This window comes from Triturus cristatus, chromosome 6 (genome assembly GCF_964204655.1).
Source record: "Triturus cristatus chromosome 6, aTriCri1.1, whole genome shotgun sequence".
NCBI lineage: Eukaryota > Metazoa > Chordata > Amphibia > Caudata > Salamandridae > Triturus > Triturus cristatus.
Window position 1 is genome coordinate 1,488,589,781 of NC_140589.1, and position 16,983 is coordinate 1,488,606,763.

Consider the following 16,983-nt stretch of genomic DNA (forward strand, 5'->3'; position numbering starts at 1 on the left):
CTGGTCCATTCATGGGATGATCTTGCATACCTCTAATCATAGTGCTGTGATGCACTGATCCCTTCATGGGATGATCTTGCATACCTCTAATCATAGTGCTGTGATGCCCTGGTCCCTTCATGGGATGATCTCCGATGCCCTGGTCCCTTCATGGGATGATCTCCGATGCCCTGGTCCCTTCATGGGATGATCTCCGATGCCCTGGTCCCTTCATGGGATGATCTCCGATGCCCTGGTCCCTTCATGGGATGATGTCTGTACTGGTCCCTTCATGGGATGATCTTGCATACCTCTAATCATAGTGCTGTGATGCACTGTTCCCTTCATGGGATGATCTTTGATGCACTGGTCCCTTCATGGGATGATCTCTGCACTGGTCCCTTCATGGGATGATCTTGCATACCTCTAATCATAGTGCTCTGATGCTCTGGTCCCTTCATGGGATGTCTGATGCTCTGGTCCCTTCATGGGATGATCTCTGATGCTCTGGTCCCTTCATGGGATGATCTCTGATGCACTGGTCCCTTCATGGGATGATCTCTGATGCACTGGTCCCTTCATGGGATGATCTCTGATGCACTGGTCCCTTCATGGGATGATCTCTGATGCACTGGTCCCTTCATTGGATGATCTCTGCACTGGTCCCTTCATGGGATGATCTCTGATGCACTGGTCCCTTCATGGGATGATCTTGCATACCTCTAATCGTAGTGCTGTGATGCCCTGGTCCCTTCATGGGATGATCTCTGATGCACTGGTCCCTTCATGGGATGATCTTTGATGCACTGGTCCCTTCATGGGATGATGCCTGATGCACTGGTCCCTTCATGGGATGATCTCCCATGCCCTGGTCCCTTCATGGGATGATCTCCCATGCCCTGGTCCCTTCATGGGATGATCTCCCATGCCCTGGTCCCTTCATGGGATGATCTCCCATGCCCTGGTCCCTTCATGGGATGATCTCCCATGCCCTGGTCCCTTCATGGGATGATCTCCCATGCCCTGGTCCCTTCATGGGATGATCTCCCATGCCCTGGTCCCTTCATGGGATGATCTCCCATGCCCTGGTCCCTTCATGGGATGATCTCCCATGCCCTGGTCCCTTCATGGGATGATCTCCCATGCCCTGGTCCCTTCATGGGATGATCTCCCATGCCCTGGTCCCTTCATGGGATGATCTCCCATGCCCTGGTCCCTTCATGGGATGATCTCCCATGCCCTGGTCCCTTCATGGGATGATCTCCCATGCCCTGGTCCCTTCATGGGATGATCTCCCATGCCCTGGTCCCTTCATGGGATGATCTCCCATGCCCTGGTCCCTTCATGGGATGATCTCTGATGCCCTGGTCCCTTCATGGGATGATCTTGCATACCTCTAATCATAGTGCTCTGATGCTCTGGTCCCTTCATGGGATGATGTCTGATGCTCTGGTCCCTTCATGGGATGATGTCTGATGCCCTGGTCCCTTCATGGGATGATCTTGCATACCTCTAATCATAGTGCTCTGATGCTCTGGTCCCTTCATGGGATGATCTCTGATGCACTGGCCCCTTCATGGGATGATCTCTGATGCACTGGCCCCTTCATGGGATGATCTCTGATGCACTGGCCCCTTCATGGGATGATCTCTGATGCCCTGGTCCCTTCATGGGATGACCTCTGATGCACTGGTCCCTTCATGGGATGATCTTGCATACCTCTAATCATAGTGCTGTGATGCCCTGGTCCCTTCATGGGATGATCTCTGATGCCCTGGTCCCTTCATGGGATGATCTCTGATGCCCTGGTCCCTTCATGGGATGATCTCTGATGCCCTGGTCCCTTCATGGGATAATCTCTGATGCCCTGGTCCCTTCATGGGATAATCTCTGATGCCCTGGTCCCTTCATGGGATGATCTCTGATGCCCTGGTCCCTTCATGGGATGATCTCTGATGCACTGGTCCCTTCATGGGATGATCTCTGATGCACTGGTCCATTCATGGGATGATCTTGCATACCTCTAATCATAGTGCTGTGATGCACTGATTCCCTTCATGGGATGATCTTGCATACCTCTAATCATAGTGCTGTGATGCCCTGGTCCCTTCATGGGATGATCTCTGATGCCCTGGTCCCTTCATGGGATGATGTCTGATGCACTGGTCCCTTCATGGGATGATCTTACATACATCTAATCATAGTGCTGTGGTGCCCTGGTCCCTTCATGGGATGATCTCTGATGCCGTGGTCCCTTCATGGGATGATCTCTGATGCCGTGGTCCCTTCATGGGATGATCTCTGATGCCGTGGTCCCTTCATGGGATGATCTCTGATGCACTGGTCCCTTCATGGGATGATCTCTGATGCACTGGTCCCTTCATGGGATGATCTTTGATGCACTGGTCCCTTCATGGGATGATCTTGCATACCTCTAATCATAGTGTTGTGATGCCCTGGTCCCTTCATGGGATGATCTCTGATGCCCTGGTCCCTTCATGGGATGATCTCTGATGCACTGTTCCCTTCATGGGATGATGTCTGATGCACTGTTCCCTTCATGGGATGATGTCTGATGCACTGGTCCCTTCATGGGATGATCTTGCATACCTCTGATCATAGTGCTGTGATGCACTGTTCCCTTCATGGGATGATCTCTGATGCACTGGTCCCTTCATGGGATGATCTTTGATGCACTGGTCCCTTTGTGGGATGATCTCTGCACTGGTCCCTTCATGGGATGATCTTGCATACCTCTAATCATAGTGCTCTGATGCTCTGGTCCCTTCATGGGATGATCTCTGATGCACTGGCCCCTTCATGGGATGATCTCTGATGCACTGGTCCCTTCATGGGATGATCTCTGATGCACTGGTCCCTTCATGGGATGATCTCTGATGCACTGGTCCCTTCATGGGATGATCTCTGCACTGGTCCCTTCATGGGATGATCTCTGATCCCTTCATGGGATGATCTCTGATGCGCTGGTCCCTTCATGGGATGATCTCTGATGCGCTGGTCCCTTCATGGGATGATCTCTGATGCGCTGGTCCCTTCATGGGATGATCTCTGATGCTGGTCCCTTCATGGGATGATCTCTGATGCTGGTCCCTTCATGGGATGATCTCTGATGCACTGGTCCCTTCATGGGATGATCTCTGATGCACTGGTCCCTTCATGGGATGATCTCTGATGCACTGGTCCCTTCATGGGATGATCTCTGATGCACTGGTCCCTTCATGGGATGATCTCTGATGCACTGGTCCCTTCATGGGATGATCTCTGATGCACTGGTCCATTCATGGGATGATCTTGCATACCTCTAATCACATAGTGCTGTGATGCACTGATCCCTTCATGGGATGATCTTGCATACCTCTAATCATAGTGCTGTGATGCCCTGGTCCCTTCATGGGATGATCTCTGATGCCCTGGTCCCTTCATGGGATGATCTCTGATGCCCTGGTCCCTTCATGGGATGATCTCTGATGCCCTGGTCCCTTCATGGGATGATCTCTGATGCCCTGGTCCCTTCATTGGATCTCTGATGCACTGGTCCCTTCATTGGATCTCTGATGCCCTGGTCCCTTCATGGGATGATCTCCGATGCCCTGGTCCCTTCATGGGATGATCTCCGATGCCCTGGTCCCTTCATGGGATGATCTCTGATGCCCTGGTCCCTTCATGGGATGATCTCTGATGCACTGGTCCCTTCATGGGATGATCTTGCATACCTCTAATCATAGTGCTCTGATGCCCTGGTCCCTTCATGGGATGATCTCTGATGCCCTGGTCCCTTCATGGGATGATCTCTGATGGCCTGGTCCCTTCATGGGATGATCTCTGATGCCCTGGTCCCTTCATGGGATGATCTCTGATGCCCTGGTCCCTTCATGGGATGATCTCTGATGCCCTGGTCCCTTCATGGGATGATCTCTGATGCCCTGGTCCCTTCATGGGATGATCTCTGATGCCCTGGTCCCTTCATGGGATGATCTTGCATACCTCTAATCATAGTGCTGTGATGCCCTGGTCCCTTCATGGGATGATCTCTGATGCGCTGGTCCCTTCATGGGATAATCTCTGATGCGCTGGTCCCTTCATGGGATAATCTCTGATGCCCTGGTCCCTTCATGGGATAATCTCTGATGCCCTGGTCCCTTCATGGGATGATCTCTGATGCCCTGGTCCCTTCATGGGATGATATCTGATGCACTGGTCCCTTCATGGGATGATCTTGCATACCTCTAATCATAGTGCTCTGATGCACTGGTCCCTTCATGGGATGATCTCTGATGCACTGGTCCCTTCATGGGATGATCTCTGATGCACTGGTCCCTTCATGGGATGATCTTGCATACCTCTAATCATAGCGCTGTGATGCACTGGTCCCTTCATAGGATGATGTCTGATGCACTGGTCCCTTCATGGGATGATCTCTGATGCACTGGTCCCTTCATGGGATGATCTCTGATGCACTGGTCCCTTCATGGGATGATCTCTGATGCACTGGTCCCTTCATGGGATGATCTCTGATGCACTGGTCCCTTCATGGGATGATCTCTGATGCACTGGTCCCTTCATGGGATGATCTCTGATGCACTGGTCCCTTCATGGGATGATCTCTGATGCACTGGTCCCTTCATGGGATGATCTCTGATGCACTGGTCCCTTCATGGGATGATCTCTGATGCACTGGTCCCTTCATGGGATGATCTTGCATACCTCTAATCATAGTGCTGTGATGCCCTGTTCCCTTCATGGGATGATCTCTGATGCACTGGTCCCTTCATGGGATGATCTTTGATGCACTGGTCCCTTCATGGGATGATCTCTGATGCACTGGTCCCTTCATGGGATGATCTTGCATACCTCTAATCATAGTGCTCTGATGCTCTGGTCCCTTCATGGGATGCAGTCTGATGCTCTGGTCCCTTCATGGGAATGATCTCTGATGCACTGGTCCCTTCATGGGATGATCTTGCATACCTCTAATCATAGTGCTGTGATGCCCTGGTCCCTTCATGGGATGATCTCTGATGCCCTGGTCCCTTCATGGGATGATCTCTGATGCCCTGGTCCCTTCATGGGATGATCTCTGATGCCCTGGTCCCTTCATGGGATGATCTCTGATGCCCTGGTCCCTTCATGGGATGATCTCTGATGCCCTGGTCCCTTCATGGGATGATCTCTGATGCCCTGGTCCCTTCATGGGATGATCTCTGATGCCCTGGTCCCTTCATGGGATAATCTCTGATGCCCTGGTCCCTTCATGGGATAATCTCTGATGCCCTGGTCCCTTCATGGGATGATCTCTGATGCACTGGTCCCTTCATGGGATGATCTCTGATGCACTGGTCCCTTCATGGGATGATCTCTGATGCACTGGTCCATTCATGGGGTGATCTTGCATACCTCTAATCATAGTGCTGTGATGCACTGATCCCTTCATGGGATGATCTTGCATACCTCTAATCATAGTGCTGTGGTGCCCTGGTCCCTTCATGGGATGATCTCTGATGCCCTGGTCCCTTCATGGGATGATCTCTGATGCCCTGGTCCCTTCATGGGATGATCTCTGATGCCCTGGTCCCTTCATGGGATGATCTCTGATGCCCTGGTCCCTTCATGGGATGATCTCCGATGCCCTGGTCCCTTCATGGGATGATCTCCGATGCCCTGGTCCCTTCATGGGATGATCTCCGATGCCCTGGTCCCTTCATGGGATGATCTCCGATGCCCTGGTCCCTTCATGGGATGATCTCCGATGCCCTGGTCCCTTCATGGGATGATCTCCGATGCCCTGGTCCCTTCATGGGATGATCTCCGATGCCCTGGTCCCTTCATGGGATGATCTCCGATGCCCTGGTCCCTTCATGGGAGGATCTCCGATGCCCTGGTCCCTTCATGGGATGATCTCTGATGCCCTGGTCCCTTCATGGGATGATCTCTGATGCCCTGGTCCCTTCATGGGATGATATCTGATGCACTGGTCCCTTCATGGGATGATCTTGCATACCTCTAATCATAGTGCTGTGATGCACTGGTCCCTTCATGGGATGATCTCTGATGCACTGGTCCCTTCATGGGATGATCGTTGATGCACTGGTCCCTTCATGGGATGATCTCTGCACTGGTCCCTTCATGGGATGATCTTGCATACCTCTAATCATAGTGCTCTGATGCACTGGTCCCTTCATGGGATGATCTCTGATGCACTGGTCCCTTCATGGGATGATCTCTGACGCACTGGTCCCTTCATGGGATGATCTGACGCACTGGTCCCTTCATGGGATGATCTCTGACGCACTGGTCCCTTCATGGGATGATCTCTGACGCACTGGTCCCTTCATGGGATGATCTCTGATGCACTGGTCCCTTCATGGGATGATCTCTGATGCACTGGTCCCTTCATGGGATGATCTCTGATGCACTGGTCCCTTCATGGGATGATCTCTGATGCCCTGGTCCCTTCATGGGATGATCTCTGATGCCCTGGTCCCTTCATGGGATGATCTCTGATGCACTGGTCCCTTCATGGGATGATCTCTGATGCACTGGTCCATTCATGGGATGATCTTGCATACCTCTAATCATAGTGCTGTGATGCACTGATCCCTTCATGGGATGATCTTGCATACCTCTAATCATAGTGCTGTGGTGCCCTGGTCCCTTCATGGGATGATCTGATGCCCTGGTCCCTTCATGGGATGATCTCTGATGCCCTGGTCCCTTCATGGGATGATCTCTGATGCCCTGGTCCCTTCATGGGATGATCTCTGATGCCCTGGTCCCTTCATGGGATGATCTCTGATGCCCTGGTCCCTTCATGGGATTATCTCTGATGCCCTGGTCCCTTCATGGGATGATCTCTGATGCCCTGGTCCCTTCATGGGATGATCTCTGATGCCCTGGTCCCTTCATGGGATGATCTCTGATGCCCTGGTCCCTTCATGGGATGATCTCTGATGCCCTGGTCCCTTCATGGGATGATCTCTGATGCCCTGGTCCCTTCATGGGATGATCTCCGATGCCCTGGTCCCTTCATGGGATGATCTCCGATGCCCTGGTCCCTTCATGGGATGATCTCCGATGCCCTGGTCCCTTCATGGGATGATCTCCGATGCCCTGGTCCCTTCATGGGATGATCTCCGATGCCCTGGTCCCTTCATGGGATGATCTCCGATGCCCTGGTCCCTTCATGGGATGATCTCTGATGCCCTGGTCCCTTCATGGGATGATATCTGATGCACTGGTCCCTTCATGGGATGATCTTGCATACCTCTAATCATAGTGCTGTGATGCACTGGTCCCTTCATGGGATGATCTCTGATGCACTGGTCCCTTCATGGGATGATCGTTGATGCACTGGTCCCTTCATGGGATGATCTTGCATACCTCTAATCATAGTGCTCTGATGCACTGGTCCCTTCATGGGATGATCTCTGATGCACTGGTCCCTTCATGGGATGATCTCTGACGCACTGGTCCCTTCATGGGATGATCTCTGACGCACTGGTCCCTTCATGGGATGATCTGACGCACTGGTCCCTTCATGGGATGATCTCTGACGCACTGGTCCCTTCATGGGATGATCTCTGATGCACTGGTCCCTTCATGGGATGATCTCTGATGCACTGGTCCCTTCATGGGATGATCTCTGATGCACTGGTCCCTTCATGGGATGATCTCTGATGCACTGGTCCCTTCATGGGATGATCTCTGATGCACTGGTCCCTTCATGGGATGATCTTGCATACCTCTAATCATAGTGCTGTGATGCCCTGGTCCCTTCATGGGATGATCTCTGATGCCCTGGTCCCTTAATGGGATGATCTCTGATGCCCTGGTCCCTTCATTGGATGATCTGATGCACTGGTCCCTTCATGGGATGAACTTGCATACCTCTAATCATAGTGCTGTGATGCCCTGTTCCCTTCATGGGATGATCTCTGATGCACTGGTCCCTTCATGGGATGATCTTTGATGCACTGGTCCCTTCATGGGATGATCTCTGCACTGGTCCCTTCATGGGATGATCTTGCATACCTCTAATCATAGTGCTCTGATGCTCTGGTCCCTTCATGGGATGCAGTCTGATTCTCTGGTCCCTTCATGGGATGATCTCTGATGCACTGGCCCCTTCATGGGATGATCTCTGATGCCCTGGTCCCTTCATGGGATGATCTCTGATGCACTGGTCCCTTCATGGGATGATCTCTGATGCACTGGTCCCTTCATGGGATGATCTCTGATGCACTGGTCCCTTCATGGGATGATCTTGCATACCTCTAATCATAGTGCTCTGATGCCCTGGTCCCTTCATGGGATGATCTCTGATGCCCTGGTCCCTTCATGGGATGATCTCTGATGCCCTGGTCCCTTCATGGGATGATCTCTGATGCCCTGGTCCCTTCATGGGATGATCTCTGATGCCCTGGTCCCTTCATGGGATGATCTCTGATGCCCTGGTCCCTTCATGGGATGATCTCTGATGCCCTGGTCCCTTCATGGGATGATCTCTGATGCCCTGGTCCCTTCATGGGATGATCTCTGATGCCCTCGTCCCTTCATGGGATGATCTCTGATGCACTCGTCCCTTCATGGGCTGATCTTGCATACCTCTAATGTAAGTGCTGTGGTGTACTGGTCCCTTCATGGGATGATCTCTGATGCACTGGTCCCTTCATGGGATGATCTCTGATGCACTGGTCCCTTCATGGGATGATCTCTGATGCACTGGTCCCTTCATGGGATGATCTCTGATGCACTGGTCCCTTCATGGGATGATCTCTGATGCACTGGTCCATTCATGGGATGATCTTGCATACCTCTAATCATAGTGCTGTGATGCACTGATCCCTTCATGGGATGATCTCCGATGCCCTGGTCCCTTCATGGGATGATCTCCGATGCCCTGGTCCCTTCATGGGATGATCTCCGATGCCCTGGTCCCTTCATGGGATGATCTCCGATGCCCTGGTCCCTTCATGGGATGATCTCCGATGCCCTGGTCCCTTCATGGGATGATCTCCGATGCCCTGGTCCCTTCATGGGATGATCTCCGATGCCCTGGTCCCTTCATGGGATGATCTCCGATGCCCTGGTCCCTTCATGGGATGATCTCTGATGCACTGGTCCCTTCATGGGATGATCTCTGCACTGGTCCCTTCATGGGATGATCTTGCATACCTCTAATCATAGTGCTCTGATGCTCTGGTCCCTTCATGGGATGATGTCTGATGCTCTGGTCCCTTCATGGGATGAACTTGCATACCTCTAATCATAGTGCTGTGATGCCCTGTTCCCTTCATGGGATGATCTCTGATGCACTGGTCCCTTCATGGGATGATGTCTGATGCACTGGTCCCTTCATGGGATGATCTCTGATGCACTGGTCCCTTCATGGGATGATCTCTGATGCACTGGTCCCTTCATGGGATGATCTCTGATGCACTGGTCCCTTCATGGGATGATCTCTGATGCACTGGTCCCTTCATGGGATGATCTCTGATGCACTGGTCCCTTCATGGGATCTTCTCTGATGCACTGGTCCCTTCATGGGATGATCTCTGATGCCCTGTTCCCTTCATGGGATGATCTGATGCCCTGGTCCCTTCATGGGATGATCTGATGCCCTGGTCCCTTCATGGGATGATCTCTGATGCCCTGGTCCCTTCATGGGATGATCTCTGATGCCCTGGTCCCTTCATGGGATGATGTCTGATGCACTGGTCCCTTCATGGGCTGATCTTGCATACCTCTAATGTAAGTGCTGTGGTGTACTGGTCCCTTCATGGGATGATCTCTGATGCACTGGTCCCTTCATGGGATGATCTTGCATACCTCTAATCATAGTGCTGTGATGCCCTGGTCCCTTCATGGGATGATCTCTGATGCCCTGGTCCCTTCATGGGATGATCTCTGATGCCCTGGTCCCTTCATGGGATGATCTCTGATGCCCTGGTCCCTTCATGGGATGATCTCTGATGCCCTGGTCCCTTCATGGGATGATCTCTGATGCACTGGTCCCTTCATGGGATGATCTCTGATGCACTGGTCCCTTCATGGGATGATCTCTGATGCACTGGTCCCTTCATGGGATGATCTCTGATGCACTGGTCCCTTCATGGGATGATCTCTGATGCACTGGTCCCTTCATGGGATGATGTCTGATGCACTGGTCCCTTCATGGGATGATCTTGCATACCTCTAATCATAGTGCTGTGATGCACTGGTCCCTTCATGGGATGATCTTGCATACCTCTAATCATAGTGCTGTGATGCCCTGGTCCCTTCTTGGGATGATCTCTGATGCCCTGGTCCCTTCTTGGGATGATCTGATGCCCTGGTCCCTTCTTGGGATGATCTGATGCCCTGGTCCCTTCTTGGGATGATCTCTGATGCCCTGGTCCCTTCTTGGGATGATCTCTGATGCCCTGGTCCATTCTTGGGATGATCTCTGATGCCCTGGTCCCTTCATGGGATGATCTTGCATACCTCTAATCATAGTGCTGTGATGCACTGGTCCCTTCATGGGATGATCTTTGATGCACTGGTCCCTTCATGGGATGATCTTTGATGCACTGGTCCCTTCATGGGATGATCTTTGATGCACTGGTCCCTTCATGGGATGATCTCTGCACTGGTCCCTTCAGGGGATGATCTTGCATACCTCTAATCATAGTGCTGTGATGCCCTGGTCCCTTCATGGGATGATGTCTGATGCCCTGGTCCCTTCATGGGATGATGTCTGATGCTCTGGTCCCTTCATGGGATGATGTCTGATGCTCTGGTCCCTTCATGGGATGATGTCTGATGCTCTGGTCCCTTCATGGGATGATGTCTGATGCTCTGGTCCCTTCATGGGATGATGTCTGATGCTCTGGTCCCTTCATGGGATGATGTCTGATGCTCTGGTCCCTTCATGGGATGATGTCTGATGCTCTGGTCCCTTCATGGGATGATGTCTGATGCTCTGGTCCCTTCATGGGATGATCTCTGATGCTCTGGTCCCTTCATGGGATGATCTCTGATGCACTGGTCCCTTCATGGGATGATCTCTGATGCACTGGTCCCTTCATGGGATGATCTCTGATGCACTGGTCCCTTCATGGGATGATCTCTGATGCACTGGTCCCTTCATGGGATGATCTCTGATGCACTGGTCCCTTCATGGGATGATTTCTGATGCACTGGTCCCTTCATGGGATGATTTCTGATGCACTGGTCCCTTCATGGGATGATCTTGCATACCTCTAATCATAGTGCTGTGATGCCCTGGTCCCTTCATGGGATGATCTCTGATGCACTGGTCCCTTCTTGGGATGATCTTTGATGCACTGGTCCCTTCATTGGATGATATCTGCACTGGTCCCTTCATGGGATGATCTTGCATACCTCTAATCATAGTGCTGTGATGCCCTGGTCCCTTCATGGGATGATCTGATGCACTGGTCCCTTCATGGGATGATCTCTGATGCCCTGGTCCCTTCATGGGATGATCTCTGATGCCCTGGTCCCTTCATGGGATGATCTCTGATGCCCTGGTCCCTTCATGGGATGATGTCTGATGCACTGGTCCCTTCATGGGATGATGTCTGATGCACTGGTCCCTTCATGGGATGAACTTGAATACCTCTAATCATAGTGCTGTGATGCCCTGGTCCCTTCATGGGATGATCTCTGATGCCCTGTTCCCTTCATGGGATGATCTGATGCCCTGGTCCCTTCATGGGATGATCTGATGCCCTGGTCCCTTCATGGGATGATCTCTGATGCCCTGGTCCCTTCATGGGATGATCTCTGATGCCCTGGTCCCTTCATGGGATGATGTCTGATGCACTGGTCCCTTCATGGGATGATCTTGCATACCTCTAATCATAGTGCTGTGGTGCCCTGGTCCCTCCATGGGATGATCTGAGGCCGTGGTCCCTTCATGGGATGATCTCTGATGCACTCGTCCCTTCATGGGCTGATCTTGCATACCTCTAATGTAAGTGCTGTGGTGTACTGGTCCCTTCATGGGATGATCTCTGATGCACTGGTCCCTTCATGGGATGATCTTGCATACCTCTAATCATAGTGCTGTGATGCCCTGGTCCCTTCATGGGATGATCTCTGATGCCCTGGTCCCTTCATGGGATGATCTCTGATGCCCTGGTCCCTTCATGGGATGATCTCTGATGCCCTGGTCCCTTCATGGGATGATCTCTGATGCACTGGTCCCTTCATGGGATGATCTCTGATGCACTGGTCCCTTCATGGGATGATCTCTGATGCACTGGTCCCTTCATGGGATGATCTCTGATGCACTGGTCCCTTCATGGGATGATCTCTGATGCACTGGTCCCTTCATGGGATGATCTCTGATGCACTGGTCCCTTCATGGGATGATCTCTGATGCACTGGTCCTTTCATGGGATGATGTCTGATGCACTGGTCCCTTCATGGGATGATCTTGCATACCTCTAATCATAGTGCTGTGATGCACTGGTCCCTTCATGGGATGATCTTGCATACCTCTAATCATAGTGCTGTGATGCCCTGGTCCCTTCTTGGGATGATCTCTGATGCCCTGGTCCCTTCTTGGGATGATCTCTGATGCCCTGGTCCCTTCTTGGGATGATCTGATGCCCTGGTCCCTTCTTGGGATGATCTCTGATGCCCTGGTCCCTTCTTGGGATGATCTCTGATGCCCTGGTCCATTCTTGGGATGATCTCTGATGCCCTGGTCCCTTCATGGGATGATCTTGCATACCTCTAATCATAGTGCTGTGATGCACTGGTCCCTTCATGGGATGATCTTTGATGCACTGGTCCCTTCATGGGATGATCTTTGATGCACTGGTCCCTTCATGGGATGATCTTTGATGCACTGGTCCCTTCATGGGATGATCTCTGCACTGGTCCCTTCAGGGGATGATCTTGCATACCTCTAATCATAGTGCTGTGATGCCCTGGTCCCTTCATGGGATGATGTCTGATGCCCTGGTCCCTTCATGGGATGATGTCTGATGCTCTGGTCCCTTCATGGGATGATGTCTGATGCTCTGGTCCCTTCATGGGATGATGTCTGATGCTCTGGTCCCTTCATGGGATGATGTCTGATGCTCTGGTCCCTTCATGGGATGATGTCTGATGCTCTGGTCCCTTCATGGGATGATGTCTGATGCTCTGGTCCCTTCATGGGATGATGTCTGATGCTCTGGTCCCTTCATGGGATGATGTCTGATGCTCTGGTCCCTTCATGGGATGATGTCTGATGCTCTGGTCCCTTCATGGGATGATCTCTGATGCACTGGTCCCTTCATGGGATGATCTCTGATGCACTGGTCCCTTCATGGGATGATCTCTGATGCACTGGTCCCTTCATGGGATGATCTCTGATGCACTGGTCCCTTCATGGGATGATCTCTGATGCACTGGTCCCTTCATGGGATGATCTCTGATGCACTGGTCCCTTCATGGGATGATCTCTGATGCACTGGTCCCTTCATGGGATGATTTCTGATGCACTGGTCCCTTCATGGGATGATTTCTGATGCACTGGTCCCTTCATGGGATGATCTTGCATACCTCTAATCATAGTGCTGTGATGCCCTGGTCCCTTCATGGGATGATCTCTAATGCACTGGTCCCTTCTTGGGATGATCTTTGATGCACTGGTCCCTTCATTGGATGATATCTGCACTGGTCCCTTCATGGGATGATCTTGCATACCTCTAATCATAGTGCTGTGATGCCCTGGTCCCTTCATGGGATGATCTGATGCACTGGTCCCTTCATGGGATGATCTCTGATGCCCTGGTCCCTTCATGGGATGATCTCTGATGCCCTGGTCCCTTCATGGGATGATCTCTGATGCCCTGGTCCCTTCATGGGATGATCTCTGATGCCCTGGTCCCTTCATGGGATGATCTCTGATGCCCTGGTCCCTTCATGGGATGATCTCTGATGCCCTGGTCCCTTCATGGGATGATCTCTGATGCCCTGGTCCCTTCATGGGATGATCTCTGATGCCCTGGTCCCTTCATGGGATGATCTCTGATGCCCTGGTCCCTTCATGGGATGATCTCTGATGCCCTGGTCCCTTCATGGGATGATCTCTGATGCCCTGGTCCCTTCATGGGATGATCTCTGATGCCCTGGTCCCTTCATGGGATGATCTCTGATGCCCTGGTCCCTTCATGGGATGATCTCTGATGCCCTGGTCCCTTCATGGGATGATCTCTGATTCCCTGGTCCCTTCATGGGATGATCTCTGATGCCCTGGTCCCTTCATGGGATGATGTCTGATGTACTGGTCCCTTCATGGGATGATGTCTGATGTACTGGTCCCTTCATGGGATGATCTCTGATGCCCTGGTCCCTTCATGGGATGATCTCTGATGCCCTGGTCCCTTCATGGGATGATCTCTGATGCCCTGGTCCCTTCATGGGATGATCTCTGATGCCCTGGTCCCTTCATGGGATGATGTCTGATGTACTGGTCACTTCATGGGATGATCTTGCATACCTCTAATCATAGTGCTGTGATGCACTGGTCCCTTCATGGGTTGATCTCTGATGCACTGGTCCCTTCATGGGATGATCTTTGATGCACTGGTCCCTTCATGGGATGATCTCTGCACTGGTCCCTTCATGGGATGATCTTGAATACCTCTAATCATAGTGCTGTGATGCCCTGGTCCCTTCATGGGATGATCTCTGATGCCCTGTTCCCTTCATGGGATGATGTCTGATGCCCTGGTCCCTTCATGGGATGATGTCTGATGCCCTGGTCCCTTCATGGGATGATGTCTGATGCACTGGTCCCTTCATGGGCTGATCTTGCATACCTCTAATGTAAGTGCTGTGGTGTACTGGTCCCTTCATGGGATGATCTCTGATGTACTGGTCCCTTCATGGGATGATCTTGCATACCTCTAATCATAGTGCTGTGATGCACTGTTCCCTTCATGGGATGATCTCTGATGCACTGGTCCCTTCATGGGATGATCTTTGATGCACTGGTCCCTTCATGGGATGATCTCTGCACTGGTCTCTTCATGGGATGATCTCTGATGCACTGGTCCCTTCATGGGATGATCTCTGATGCACTGGTCCCTTCATGGGATGATGTCTGATGCACTGGTCCCTTCATGGGATGATCTCTGACGCACTGGTCCCTTCATGGGATGATCTGACGCACTGGTCCCTTCATGGGATGATCTCTGATGCACTGGTCCCTTCATGGGATGATCTCTGATGCACTGGTCCCTTCATGGGATGATCTCTGATGCACTGGTCCCTTCATGGGATGATCTCTGATGCACTGGTCCCTTAATGGGATGATCTCTGATGCCCTGGTCCCTTCATTGGATGATCTCTGATGCACTGGTCCCTTCATGGGATGAACTTGCATACCTCTAATCATAGTGCTGTGATGCCCTGTTCCCTTCATGGGATGATCTCTGATGCACTGGTCCCTTCATGGGATGATCTTTGATGCACTGGTCCCTTCATGGGATGATCTCTGCACTGGTCCCTTCATGGGATGATCTTGCATACCTCTAATCATAGTGCTCTGATGCTCTGGTCCCTTCATGGGATGCAGTCTGATGCTCTGGTCCCTTCATGGGATGATCTCTGATGCACTGGTCCCTTCATGGGATGATCTCTGATGCACTGGTCCCTTCATGGGATGATCTTGCATACCTCTAATCATAGTGCTGTGATGCCCTGGTCCCTTCATGGGATGATCTCTGATGCCCTGGTCCCTTCATGGGATGATCTCTGATGCCCTGGTCCCTTCATGGGATGATCTCTGATGCCCTGGTCCCTTCATGGGATGATCTCTGATGCCCTGGTCCCTTCATGGGATGATCTCTGATGCACTGGTCCCTTCATGGGATGATCTCTGATGCACTGGTCCCTTCATGGGATGATCTCTGATGCACTGGTCCCTTCATGGGATGATCTCTGATGCACTGGTCCATTCATGGGATGATCTTGCATACCTCTAATCATAGTGCTGTGATGCACTGATCCCTTCATGGGATGATCTTGCATACCTCTAATCATAGTGCTGTGATGCCCTGGTCCCTTCATGGGATGATCTCCGATGCCCTGGTCCCTTCATGGGATGATCTCCGATGCCCTGGTCCCTTCATGGGATGATCTCCGATGCCCTGGTCCCTTCATGGGATGATCTCCGATGCCCTGGTCCCTTCATGGGATGATCTCCGATGCCCTGGTCCCTTCATGGGATGATCTCCGATGCCCTGGTCCCTTCATGGGATGATCTCCGATGCCCTGGTCCCTTCATGGGATGATCTCCGATGCCCTGGTCCCTTCATGGGATGATCTCCGATGCCCTGGGCCCTTCATGGGATGATCTCCGATGCCCTGGGCCCTTCATGGGATGATCTCCGATGCCCTGGGCCCTTCATGGGATGATCTCCGATGCCCTGGGCCCTTCATGGGATGATCTCCGATGCCCTGGGCCCTTCATGGGATGATCTCCGATGCCCTGGGCCCTTCATGCCCTGGGCCCTTCATGGGATGATCTCCGATGCCCTGGGCCCTTCATGCCCTGGTCCCTTCATGGGATGATCTCTGATGCACTGGTCCCTTCATGGGATGAAGTCTGATGCACTGGTCCCTTCATGGGATGATCTTGCATACCTCTAATCATAGTGCTGTGATGCCCTGGTTCCTTCATGGGATGATCTCCGATGCCCTGGTTCCTTCATGGGATGATCTCCGATGCCCTGGTTCCTTCATGGGATGATCTCCGATGCCCTGGTTCCTTCATGGGATGATCTCCGATGCCCTGGTCCCTTCATGGGATGATCTCCGATGCCCTGGTCCCTTCATGGGATGATCTCCGATGCCCTGGTCCCTTCATGGGATGATCTCCGATGCCCTGGTCCCTTCATGGGATGATCTCTGATGCCCTGGTCCCTTCATGGGATGATCTCTGATGCCCTGGTCCCTTCATGGGATGATCTGATGCCCTGG